The 13195-nt window shown below is 34.1% G+C and overlaps 1 long non-coding RNA gene across 1 annotated transcript; it reads left to right on the top strand.

Annotated features, from left to right (window-relative positions):
- Positions 1-2345: 2345 nt before the first annotated feature.
- LOC144961525 (uncharacterized) lies at positions 2346-7247 on the top strand. The gene is made up of 2 exons (XR_013643190.1): positions 2346-2696; positions 7095-7247. It is a non-coding gene; the product is annotated as an uncharacterized LOC144961525 (long non-coding RNA).
- Positions 7248-13195: the final 5948 nt, after the last annotated feature.

The raw sequence follows: 13195 nt of genomic DNA, 5'->3' as shown, positions 1-13195 counted from the left end.
CGCTTTTGTCCAATCACAAAAAAAACATGTTGTACTGTTAAGCAAAATGACGCCTCTTACGATAATATAGATCCATGTAAAGAGGAAAGAAAGCCAGATCTTGTATGCTTATACAATATCACACAGGGAGAGGTTGACGTGATGGACACGATGTGTCATTACCAATAACTAGACTGGAAATCAACAGATTGCCATTGCTTCTTTTTCTTCCTTTTTTGTTTTTTTGTGGGGGGGGGGGGGGGGGGGGGGATCTTTCGCTTATCGCACCATTGGTAGTATAACGTCTCACAGATTCTCAACACCCACCCGAGTAGAACTCGGATACAAAGGGGATAGCGGGACTAGCTATATCTCTTTGAAGCCGAGCTCTCGTTGCAACCGAGGCCGTTGCACACGAGCTGTAATGTATTATCCAAGGCGAATTGCAGGAGCAATGTGACAAAGGAGTTGGCCACACAACAAATAGAAAGGCGGAGAGGTGAGACAACCTTCTCAAAATACCTGAGGCAAACAATAAACTCAGTTCTCGAACACGATGAGAACCATTGGAGACAGCTTCATCACCTCAAACAAGTGGACGTGGCCAATGCGAAAAAAATAGACTGCCAAACGACCATAAAGTTCGTGTCACGCACAATTTTTCGTGCAGGCCGTCTACATGATGTTAAAAATTAGACCTTCAGTTATAATATAGTATGCAGATTTGCCAAAACTCAGGTTTCACTGGAAATAAACCCAGTCAGGAGCAAAGAAATACGAGTTACGGTCAACTTATGTCAAATTCCAATGAGGTCAAATTGCTCCAAGGATACCCCCCCCCCCTTACCTCTACCACCCCATCATCATCACTGCCACTACTACAACCACCACCACCACTACATCATAAAAACTACAACTATTACAACCACCGCCACCACATCATCATCACTACCTCTACTACTACAACCACCACCACATCACTTCCACCACTGCAAGCACCGCCAACACATCATCACTACCACTACTACTACAACAACCACTACCACACCACCGTCATTACCATTGCTACTACAACAACCACAACCACATCATCACTACCACTAAAACAACCAACATTACATCATCATTACTACCACTCCTACTACAATCGCCACCACCACACCTTCACTACCACTACTACTACAACCACCACCACCACCACATCATCATCATCATCACCATCATCATCATCATCATCATCATTATCACTACTAATGCTACTACTACTACTACTACTACTACTACTACTGCTACTACTACTACTACTACTACTACTACATCTCTACTACGACTACAACAACCACCACCACCACCAGATCATTATTTCTACTACTACTACTACTACTACTACTACTACTACTACTACTACTACTACTACTACTACTACTACTACTACTACTACTACTACTACTACTACTACAACAACAACCACCATCACCACCACATCATCACTACCACTACTACTGCAACCATAACCACATCGTCATCACTCCCATCACTACTACAAAAACCACCATCACATCATCACTACCACGAATACTACAACTACCACCACCACCACATCATCATTGCTACCACCACTACTACTCCAACCACCACCACCACACCATCATTGCTACTTCTACAACAATAACCACCACCACATCATCACTCCCCACAGCTACAGCAACCACCACCACCACCACATCATTACTGCTACTACAACCACCACCACATCATTACTACTACTACTACTACAACCACCACCACATTATCATCACTACCATTGCTACTACCATCCCAACCACATTATCACTACCACTGCTACTATAACAACCACCACCACATCATCATCACTTCCACGACTACTACAACCATCACCATCACATCATCATCATCACTACCACAACCACCACCACATCATCATCACTACCACTACTACTACAACCACTACGACATCTTCACTACCACGAAAATTGCATTGTGTTTTTGCTTGTCCTGTTCGGGATCCTTAGCCGAGAGGGAAGCAGTCAGATGTTAAGTTCCTTATTTTTTTTCCTTATGTACCATCTTACTGTTATAATAAAAATATCTAGATATGCACATGCTCATTTTTAATACATTTTCCCCCAATTTTGAAAAGTAGTAAAAATCTCTAGGATTGAGTGAGTTAAATCTAGCCATAGCTTTGTTAACATTTGAATGAATTCTTCATAGCATGTTCCTTTGCTTGTGCCTGGGTCGGAACGTTAGTACACTTGACAATATAATCTCTCTCTCTCTCTCTCTCTCTCTCTCACACACACACACACACACACACACATTCTTTCTCTCTCTCTCTCTCTCTCTCTCTCTCTCTCTCTCTCTCTCTCTCTGTGTCTCTCTAACTCTCTATCTCTCACCCATTATTACACAAACACTTCAAACACACCCACACACAAACTCAAACACTTCAAATATCAATGAATAAAAACGACTCTCAATTTATCCAAGAATTTCAGGTTTCAGATTTTTCGATCAGTGGTGGTTATTTTCATTGATATTATTTCAGATTATTATCTATTTTGTGGCCAAAACTTAGAAGCTGTTAGTTGTCATTGTAGACCAGTTTTAAACTGTCATTCTATTTTGTTTCCACAGAGCTGTTATAATAATTGTGCTAAAGGCAAAGGTAAATGCAAATCCAAGTGTAAAAAAGGGTAAGTTTAAAAAGAAAAAAAAAAGTAATAGATATATCGGGCTGCGTGACTCAACAGTATGGTCTTTACTTCATATCCGAAAGGTACCGAGTACGAGTACCCGCTGCGTTGTGTGGCCTTGAGCAAGTCACCTTGCCTTAGCTCATTTTGCGGCACTTCCCTCGGAATAGACCCTAAAGACAAATGTCCCCTATGGAATGAATAAAAGGAATTAAATGATAAATAACAACACTAAATGTACATTTATATAGCGCTTATGGCGAAGCTTCGAAGTGCTTTAAAGAATTGAGCTTTTATAAACGCAAAATATCCACTAAGCGTCTTCAAATGGCTTTACACGGGGTCCCTGGCCAAAAGCAACACTTAACATGTAGGACGAGACATGAAGCCTGTTAGGCGATATTACAATTTTTTTGCACGGAGACAATGCTGCTAAAGGCTAGGTACTCATTTTACACCTGAGTCCGGTGAGAGAAAGTTGGCAAATGATGATTTTACTTGGCCAGTAACAGAGTTGTGTCTCCTCATCGGTGCATTTCTTGCTTTACTTGTTATTGGTGCACTAACTGTATTTAGTAGTGGAGATTATTATTATTATTATTATTATATTATTATTATTATTATTATTATTATTATTATTATTATTATTATTATTATTATTATTATTATTATTATTATTATTATTATTATTTTTTTTATTATTATTATTATTATTATTATTATTATTATTATTATTATTATATTATTATTATTATTATTATTATTATTATTATTATTATTATTACTATTATTATTATTATTATTATTATTATTATTATTATTATTATTATTATTATTATTACTCTTCTTCTTCTTCTTCTTCTTCTTCTTCTTCTTCTTCTTCTTCTTCTTCTTCTTCTTCTTCTTCTTCTTCTTCTTCTTCTTCTTCTTCTTCTTCTTCTTCTTCTTCTTCATATTATTATTATTATTATTATTATTATTATTATTATTATTATATTATTATTATTATTATTATTATTATTATTATTATTATTATTATTATTATTGTTATTATTATTATTATTATTGTTATTATTATTATTATTATTATTATTATTATTATTATTATTATTATTATTATTATTGCGGTTTATTTTTTTACTGATGCTGATCTTGGATTCACATAGTATAGTCCTTATGTTCATACCAGGCATGTCGGTACCTTTCTGGTACACCTACGGTATACTATACTACCAGACATTGATTACAATATCATCATCATTATATTCTTTTAGACCAGTCTCAGGAAAAAAAATATAAAGAATCTAATTATGAAGGCCCCAAAAAAATCTAGTGAGCCAGATCCCCTTCCAACATCGCTTTTAAATTCTTGCATTCTTTCCATCAATAAATGAAATAATTAATCAGTCTCTGCAAACTGCTTTCGCCCCCTCTTATTTTAAGACAGCTCTGATTACCCCACTATTAACCCTCTCCTTACCAACTATAGGAAAATCGTCACATTCGTTACGATGCAACCGTCACTTTTCTCATCCAGATTTCATTTCTTTGTTCTATAGCTACAAAAACGTGACATTCTGTAACAGAGCTCATATATTGTCTAACAATATTATGTATAGAATGTCCGTGTTGCTTTTCTGTTTGAGTTAGAAATGTCTGTTTTTGTGTTGGGTGAGTATAAAGTTTTGGGGAAAATTCTAAAAATGGCTGGTAAGGAGAGGGTTAAAGAAACCCTCTTTAGATCAAAAATACTTTCAAAACTACAGATCCGTTTCAAACCTTCAATTTATTTCAAGAATCCTGAAATAAGCATTTCTTCACCAATTAAATTTACATCAAAAATTACATAATCTATATGAGTAGGCACTTGCAAGAAGTAGCTCTCGCAAGTTGAAAACAGGCGAGGATTTCTGTTTCCGTTTTTGAGGGGAAAAAATTTAGGAGTGATTTCAAAATGCTCAGTCTTCTTTCTCAGTGGAATGAAATGGCATGTATTATATATCATTGGAAAGGGCATAAAATTCTGCATACAATGATGCTAATATTATTATCTTCCTATATCATGATTTTGAGAAATCTTTGCGTAAAGAGAGTATATGTGTTTAAACGCTTATAACTTTTAAACCAGAGATGGTCCTTCTTAATAAAAAAAGTCCTTCTGAGATACATATTAAAGTAGCTTCTCGAAAAATTTCAGAGCAAAATATGTTTGCACTCAAAAGTTAGAGCTCCCCAAAAATCAGTAATTGGCCTCGATTGTTTACAGAAGCTGCCATTTTCTTATACTGATTCACTTCCTGTCGTCTGCTGGGTTTGAGAAATAACTTCGTCAATCCACATCAAAACTTTACATCTTTATATCTTACAAAATATTCCATTTATGGAAGTTATTTTTGTTTTAAATTATTCAATTAATTGGCGTTTTCATGTCCATGCATTCATTTTATGATTTACCATTCTCTTCCTTTTTTTCCGATTGATTTTTCACTGTTGATTTTGACGTTTTTCATCCTTTGACGGACGTCTGTCCAATTTAGGGGAACGGGGGAGCGGAAGTTTTTAAAATCACCTATTTTCGACCATTTTAAACACTGATACACCACCTCAAACATTTATCAGTCCATATCTATGCTTTTATGAGGTCTATTTTCATTTCGAAAAGTTCAAAGTGAACAACTAAATGACGCCGATCAGTGGTGTATTTGGTCTATCTACATGTGAATAAATATTTAATTGTCGACTTTTCCAAAATTCCAATAGGTCATCCATTTGCATGTCGTGATCTATTTTTCCTTGATTTCAGCTGTTTCAGCTCTAAACTATACCTTTCACTCTCAATAAATAATTATTTTTCTGTTTGCAATGTATTACAGAGATGTTGAATTACCACATGTAAAAATTTCAAAGTTGTATCTGAAACCGTTTCTGAATTATACTTGATTATCCATTGGGTTGCTGTGTTTTGGTCACATATTTTCCTATTAAGCTTCTATAGAGATTTTTCACCACATAAAAGGTCATAACTTTTTAACTAGTTGAGATAGAGCGATAATTTTTTCACTTTAGTAAATGTTTCACTCCCTTTATTTTTCTACGCTAAATTAATACCGATATCACTATTTTGAAAAATTCTTGCAAGTGCCTAATATGAGCAATTCCAATCAGATTATAGGAATAACCATAGCACCGAGACGGCGCTTGTTAAGGGTAGTAAATAATTTGATTTTAAATGCTGACAAAAATGAGGTGAACATTTGATGTATGTTGGACTCTCATTTAACGAATCGTGGACAGACTGTTTTGATTAATAATATCAAATCATCTGACCCTCCTCTAAAATTTAATTGAACGTTTCCAATCTTGCTTTGTTAAATTGAAAACTTGGATGGAACTGAACAGACTAAAACTTAACAATAGTAAGACTGAAATAATATTTATTGTTAGGCCAGCAATCCTTGAAAATGTGTGTGAATCAATCGTTTTAGGAAATTGTGTAATTGAAACTGCTAAGGTTGTTCGAAATTTGGGTGTATTTATTAATTCAGATTTGTCTTTTACCAGCCAAGTAAATCATATCGTCAGGTTAATGTACATGGAAATGAGAAGAATACGTAGTGTTAGACATCTCATTACAAGAGAAATCTCTGCCGTGTTAGTTAATTCTCTAATTCTGTCAAAGCTAAATTATTGCAATTCTCTCCTCTCTTCTATAAATAAAGATTAAATAAAATCTCTTCAGATAGCCCAGAACGATGCTGCCAGACTTATTTATAGAAAGAGGAGAAATCAATCTGCATCGGTTTGATAAGAGAACTCCACTGGCTTCCCGTTGAGAAACGTATAAGATCTGTAGTATTGTTTGAAAATCACTGCACTCTGATTGTCCTGGATACATTAATAACATGCTTTATTTCCACGCTCCATCCAGAAATCTGAGATCAAAGTCTGATAACCAAATACTCGTGAAGCCAAAAAAGACTCGCAAAATTGGCGAACATGCGTTTGAATTTCAGACTCCCTATCTGGAACTCTCTTCCAAGATATATAAGAGACAGTAATGATGCAGAACTCTTTATAAACATCTTAAACTGTTTTTTCTTAATATTTAACACTGTAGAATTATATTGCTTTGTTAATGTTTCATGTTTGAGTGAAAGTTACCACGTTACTGTTAAGCGCGTTGAGCTTGTTGATATACGGTATAAGGTGGTATATAAAAACCATCTGTTTTCATTATCATTGTCATCATCGATTTCATCATCACCACCATCACCATCATTGGTTATTATATGATAGTTGTCGTCATAATCATCACTCATCATCATCAACATCATTACAAACAGAATCATGTTTGTATAAATCTTACGCCCTAATATTCTTTCTATGCTTTTCTTTCAGTTAACTCGAGCAGGACAACATTTAAACAATTTGAAATACAGAAAAGCAATAGATCGACATCTTTTTTTTTTCGAAATTAAGAATTAAAACATTTTTGAAAACATATCTCAACTGATGAACATTTTCCGGAATTAAATGATTAAATGAAAACAATTCTTTGTGTCTCAATATCTGTACTTGTCATTTTGTGTGTATGCTTAAAGGTGGCTTTATAGGCTTCTTCAACTATGAGGACACTTGATCTCTGGCCTGTATGTCCCCGACTCAAGCCTTGCTGCGCTTTATTATTATATATAATATATCCGTATATATATATATATATATATATATATATATATATATATATATATATATATATATATATATATATATAAAGTCCACTCCGGATATTTGCGACTAGGTTAACTGCAACTTTCTGTTAATCGCAATATTTCCCAAGAAACGGAATTAATTTTATAAAAGTCACTTTTTAATTGAAACAAACTTTGGTTAATCGTCCTCAAAAATGGTTAAATTCAAGAAATCAATCTAACAAAATATCATAATTGAATTTGATCATGGAAGAAATCATGAGTGAGTTGGAGTTTAAGTGGTACTGTAGTGTGTCACCACTTTATTAGAGACAAATAAGGGTGGGGCTTTGTAGTATGGGTTTGTGATGTCATCTGTGGCCATTAAATAGGAGGCGAGATGGCTAGGCATAGCCTTTACAACAGGTAGACAATGACAGTTTAAATATATATATATATATATATATATATATATATATATATATATATATATATATATATATATATATATATATATATATATAACAATACATGCGATCAATACATCAAGATTCCAATGTTTTCGTCGCCGCTGACAAAACCACACATTTCTACAAGCTCACCCCTAAGGAATACACACATCTACTTGACAAAACTATACAAGCAGAGTAAAAGAAACAAACACCATCTACGACACTTGACATTACAGCAGAAGACAAAAGCATCGCCGAAAACCTACAGCTAAGTGACAGATTAGACACCAGAGCAAAATCCAACGCCTTCATCACTATCAAAGACCATAAACCAAACTTTCGTAACAACGTACAATGCCGTCCCATAAACCCATGCAAAGCACACATCGGAAAAAAAAAGTGAACAGATTTTAGACAGAATCAACACCAAAATCGTCAAGGAAACCGAATTCAACCAATGGAGAAACACCGCTGAAGTTATCAACTGGTACAGAAACACAGAAAACAAACAACGACAAAAACACCATCAAAATAGGATACACCTGCATGCCAAACATACAAAACATTATTTCCTCCAACAATAACCGAAAACTATCACATCCAGCTCAGTCCAGCAACAACCTAGAGAAAAAATGCAACTGCAGGACTCAGGCAACATGCCCACTAAACGGCAATTGACTGACTCAAAACGAAATTTATCAAGCCACAGTTACACGACCAGACACACCAAAACAAGAAACATACATTGGCCTCACCGAGTGTTCATTCAAAACCAGATACAACCTGCATAAATCTTCATTCAGAAACATACACAAACGACATTCTACTACACTAAGCGAACACATTTGGAATCTCAAAGAAAAAAACATACAACACAGCATCACATGGAAAATCATCTCCAGAGCACAGTCGTACTCCCCCTCTTCTAAGATTTGCAACCTCTGCTTGGAAGAAAAATTCTTCATCATCACTAAACCGAACATAGCAACACTCAACAGAAGAAACGAACTAACATCCTCATGCAGACATAGAAACAAACACCTTTTATGTAATTACGAACCTCCATAAACACGAATCTAGAAAAATACGAAAAACACAACAATCTACTTTCACTTCCACTTCCTGATGAGAGCAACACTCGATAACAACATTGTAGAAGTCAAACAATCTCAATTATCTTTCAAATGTTTATAAATAGCTCTTTTTATCCTAAAGTTGAGCACTATTATTTCATGGTTTTTGTTTTTATAATTTATATATATATATATATATATATATATATATATATATATATATATATATATATAAACATTTGAAATATAATTAAGATAGTTTGACTTCTACAACGTTGTTATCGAGCGTTGCTCTCATCAGGAAGTCAGGAAGACTTCCTGATGAGAGCAACGCTCGATAACAACGTTGTAGAAGTCAAACTATCTTAATTATATTTCAAATGTTTATAAATAGCTCCTTTTATACTAAAGTTGAGCACTATTATTTCATGGTTTTTGTTTTATAATTTATATATATATATATATATATATATATATATATATATATATATATATATATATATTATATATATATATATATATATATATATATATAGGCTGTCATTATTCCCAGACGCCTGTCTGGGAATAATAAAAATTCGTTATCCCCAGACAGGTGTCTGGGGATAACCAATTTTTGTTATCCCCAGACACCTGTCTGAGGATACTATCCCCAGACGCATGTAGCAAGTGGGCAGAAAGATTTTATGCAAAATGCCAAACTAGGCGTGAAAAATACCAAATATTCTGGAAAAAATACTAGTGGTTGTGTCCCAAAACAGTTAATATATCAAGTGATATTTAACACAAGATGAAAGTAAATAGTGATCAAATGTCAAATCCAGCTCTTTTTAAAAAAAAATTATTTTAAAGCAAATGGATCAATGAAATTTCTTTTGTTACTTTGATCTGAAAACGTCAAACTGGCAATTCGACTTTTTATTTTCAACCAGGAAGAAAGTTGTTAATCATCAAATCTGTTCATAGTCCACCAACCTTTTAAATTTTCATTACCAACCTACCTGTTAACTTGATTGATCATCTCTTGTTTCTATAATTTGCTCATTCTGGCCACAATTTTGGGGACGACCGGGAATAATTTTTATGTCGCGGACGAATTCCTAGGCCATGGTGTTGTTCGCCCCAAAGCCCAAAACCCACACCTGTTATTTACTATGTCTGCTTCGCGCAAGACAATACAATTTAGTATCACACGTCCACAAAACTAGATCCAACAACATATTTTTATTCGAATCAGAGATGAAAATAACTACCAAAACAAGGAAGCAAAAATGGTGGAAATATGTTTAGCTCATATATGAATTTAAAATATTCCGATAGCGGTGTGGATAGGCAGCTCAGTAGGTAAAGCCACCTTTCATTTTACTCATTTTAGCTGCACAGATTCGACCCAGTCGCGACCGCCCGCCCCCCCCCCCCCTCCCCCCCACTCATTTTTTTTTTACTTTTCTTTCTTTCTTCCCAATTGATTTTCATTGTTTTCACTTTTGTTCCGAGTTCCGAGCAAGAGTTTTTTTTTAATCAGTTGAATTTTTTATTTCTCCGATAATATTATTTCATTATTTAATTTGCTGTAGATCTATTATTGTGTTATTATTATTACTATTACCATCATAATCATTATTATATTATTATCAATAATAGTATTATTTTTATTATTAATACTCTTATTATCATACTATCACTATTACTATTATTATTATTATTATTATTATTATTATTATTATTATTATTATTATTATTATTATTATTATTATTATTATTATTATTATTATTATTATTATTATTATTATAATTATTATTATTATTATTATTATTATTATTATTATTATTATATTATTATTATTATTATTATTATTATTATTATTATTATTATTATTATTATTATTATTATTATTATTATTATTATTATTATTATTGTTAACACTATTCCCTGCTCCGAGGGAAATCTCTCTTTTTCTTCTTTTTTTTTTATATTTTGACCTAAACCTTAGAGTTTTTTGTTTGCTAAACCTTTATGTAGATGTTCCGTTTCTGAGCATGAATTTCTTAAATTGTTTTTATTTTTAAAACAATTATTGTTTTTATTTTTAAAACAATTATTGTTTTTTTTTCTCCTCTTTCTGACCATTTGGTCGGTCTCTGAATATTTCTGTTTGTTTGCTTTTTAATTATTTATTCTTTTTAGACACTATTTGAGATCGGAGTGGGGACGAATATATTTGCTAGAAACTAGAAAAAAACAAGAGAGAGAGAGAGAGAGAGAGAGAGAGAGAGAGAGAGAGAGAGAGAGAGAGAGAGAGAGAGAGGGGGGGGGGGTTTAATAATAAAAAAAAAGAGGTGGGGGGGGGGGGGGGGAGGATGGATGGGACATTTATCCCTTTCAACGTTCTGTAAAAAGAAGACGGAATTTAAAAAAAAAAAAAAAAGTGACGTTACCAGGATTCGAACCCACAACGTCGATTATGGTCAAACTTCCAGGGCAGACGACTAAACCATTCGGCCATGACACCCACTTCGAAGTCGACGCATATTGTGTGTAACAACTGATTTTAATGTTGGTTAAATTTATGTTTTTATAGATATTTTATTAACTCTCCTTATTTCTATGTGCATCTGGAAACATTCCATATTCTGGAATGTGGATAATTGTTTAAAAGAGCGGAGTTTCAAATGTGCGTCTGGGGATAATGAACATTCGTTATCCCCAGACAGGTGTCTGGGGATAACAAATTTTTATTATCCCCCGACAGGTGTCTGGGGATAATCACAGCGATATATATATATATATATATATATATATATATATATATATATATATATATATATATATATATATATATATATATATATATATATATATTATATATACACAGGCACACACAGTCGAGGATTGATCCAAATATAAATTGCCCCGATCATGTAGGAATGTCCGATTGTCATGAATAGTACACCTTTTTTATATTTTCTACATACATAGTCATCAGCTAAAGTGGTAATACTTCTCCCATCTCTCTTTGACTTTGAAAAGTCTTGCATAGTAAAGGGTTTTGGATTTGGTCTGAAACTCTTAATAACTTTAATTTCTTCTTCAAAACGATTTTTCTTTCTGGTCTTTCTTCAATGTAAGGAACATAACAAAGGGGCCAAATCGAGTACCGTAAGTTGGAAGGATTAGGTAATCTGTGGTGCCAACCTTGAGTAAAAAATGCATATTCATTCACATTTCTGCTCATTGTACACATTTTGCTCAGGATTGTATGTGTTATTAAATAAAAAGGTGATGAATATTTTTTTTACCGAGCGAAAAGGGTGCTAAATAGGAAATGATTTGCACTCCCCCCCCCCCCCCCCCCCCCCCCCCCCCCCCCCCCCCCCCCCCCCCCCCCCCCTCCCTCCCCATTCCATTACCTACCACATTTGATATGCAGTTTGCCAGCTGTGCAAGAAAAAACTATCTTTGTGTTTGGTGGCACAGCTTGTGGTCATTTTGATAGTGAATTATCCAAATCCAACAGTTATAAATTCCTATTTTATTGTCTCAAATTCCCATTTTCTGACTTTCTGATTCCACTTTTGGAATGTGAAGGGTTGACAGGTCTGTCATTATCATTTTTCTGGAGTGTAAATATGTTTTAAAAACCTTGCGTGTTTGTTGATTGTGCATCAGCTGACGACACATTTGTCGCTACCGCGAATTACTTAACTTTATTACTTTATTTTGTGAAAAATAACAATAACAGGGCTTTAAAAAAATTAAAATATTAATCCCCCCCCCCCCCCCCCCCCCCCCCCCCAAATAATTTAAATCAGCCTTCCATGTCAGGCGATTAAAACCAGGTGTTTCAATGTTCGATCCCCAGTCAAAAGGTTGCTAATTTTATCAAGATCAAGAGTTTTCGAGTACTCACGACATTCCAGGCTCAGGGTCCTTTAAAAAATACTTTTCATTCAGTTATTGTTATTATCTTTATTATGGCCGACACATCATGCATCGTCCATACTTTTTCAAAACTTTTATTTATTTATTTTTTTTTTTTTTTTGGGGGGGGGGCTGTTTTTTTATATCGGAAAATTGGGGTTTTGTATGTTATGTTCATGGAGGAGAGAGAGAGAGAGAGAGAGAGAGAGGAGAGGAGAGAGAGAGAGAGAGAGAGAGAGAGAGAGAGAGAGAGAGAGAGGAGAGAGAGAGAGAGAGAGAGAGAGAGAGAGTAATATTTTATAATGATAAGATATCTGTAGTGGTTGTATTATTCGTAGTTTTGAAATGCCTATGATGATGACAA

The sequence above is a fragment of the Berghia stephanieae genome, unplaced genomic scaffold (genome assembly GCF_034508935.2).
Source record: "Berghia stephanieae isolate SIO BIC M18660-M18661 unplaced genomic scaffold, UCSD_Bste_1.3 scaffold281, whole genome shotgun sequence".
Classification (NCBI taxonomy): domain Eukaryota; kingdom Metazoa; phylum Mollusca; class Gastropoda; order Nudibranchia; family Aeolidiidae; genus Berghia; species Berghia stephanieae.
This window is presented reverse-complemented; position numbering and strand designations above follow the sequence as displayed.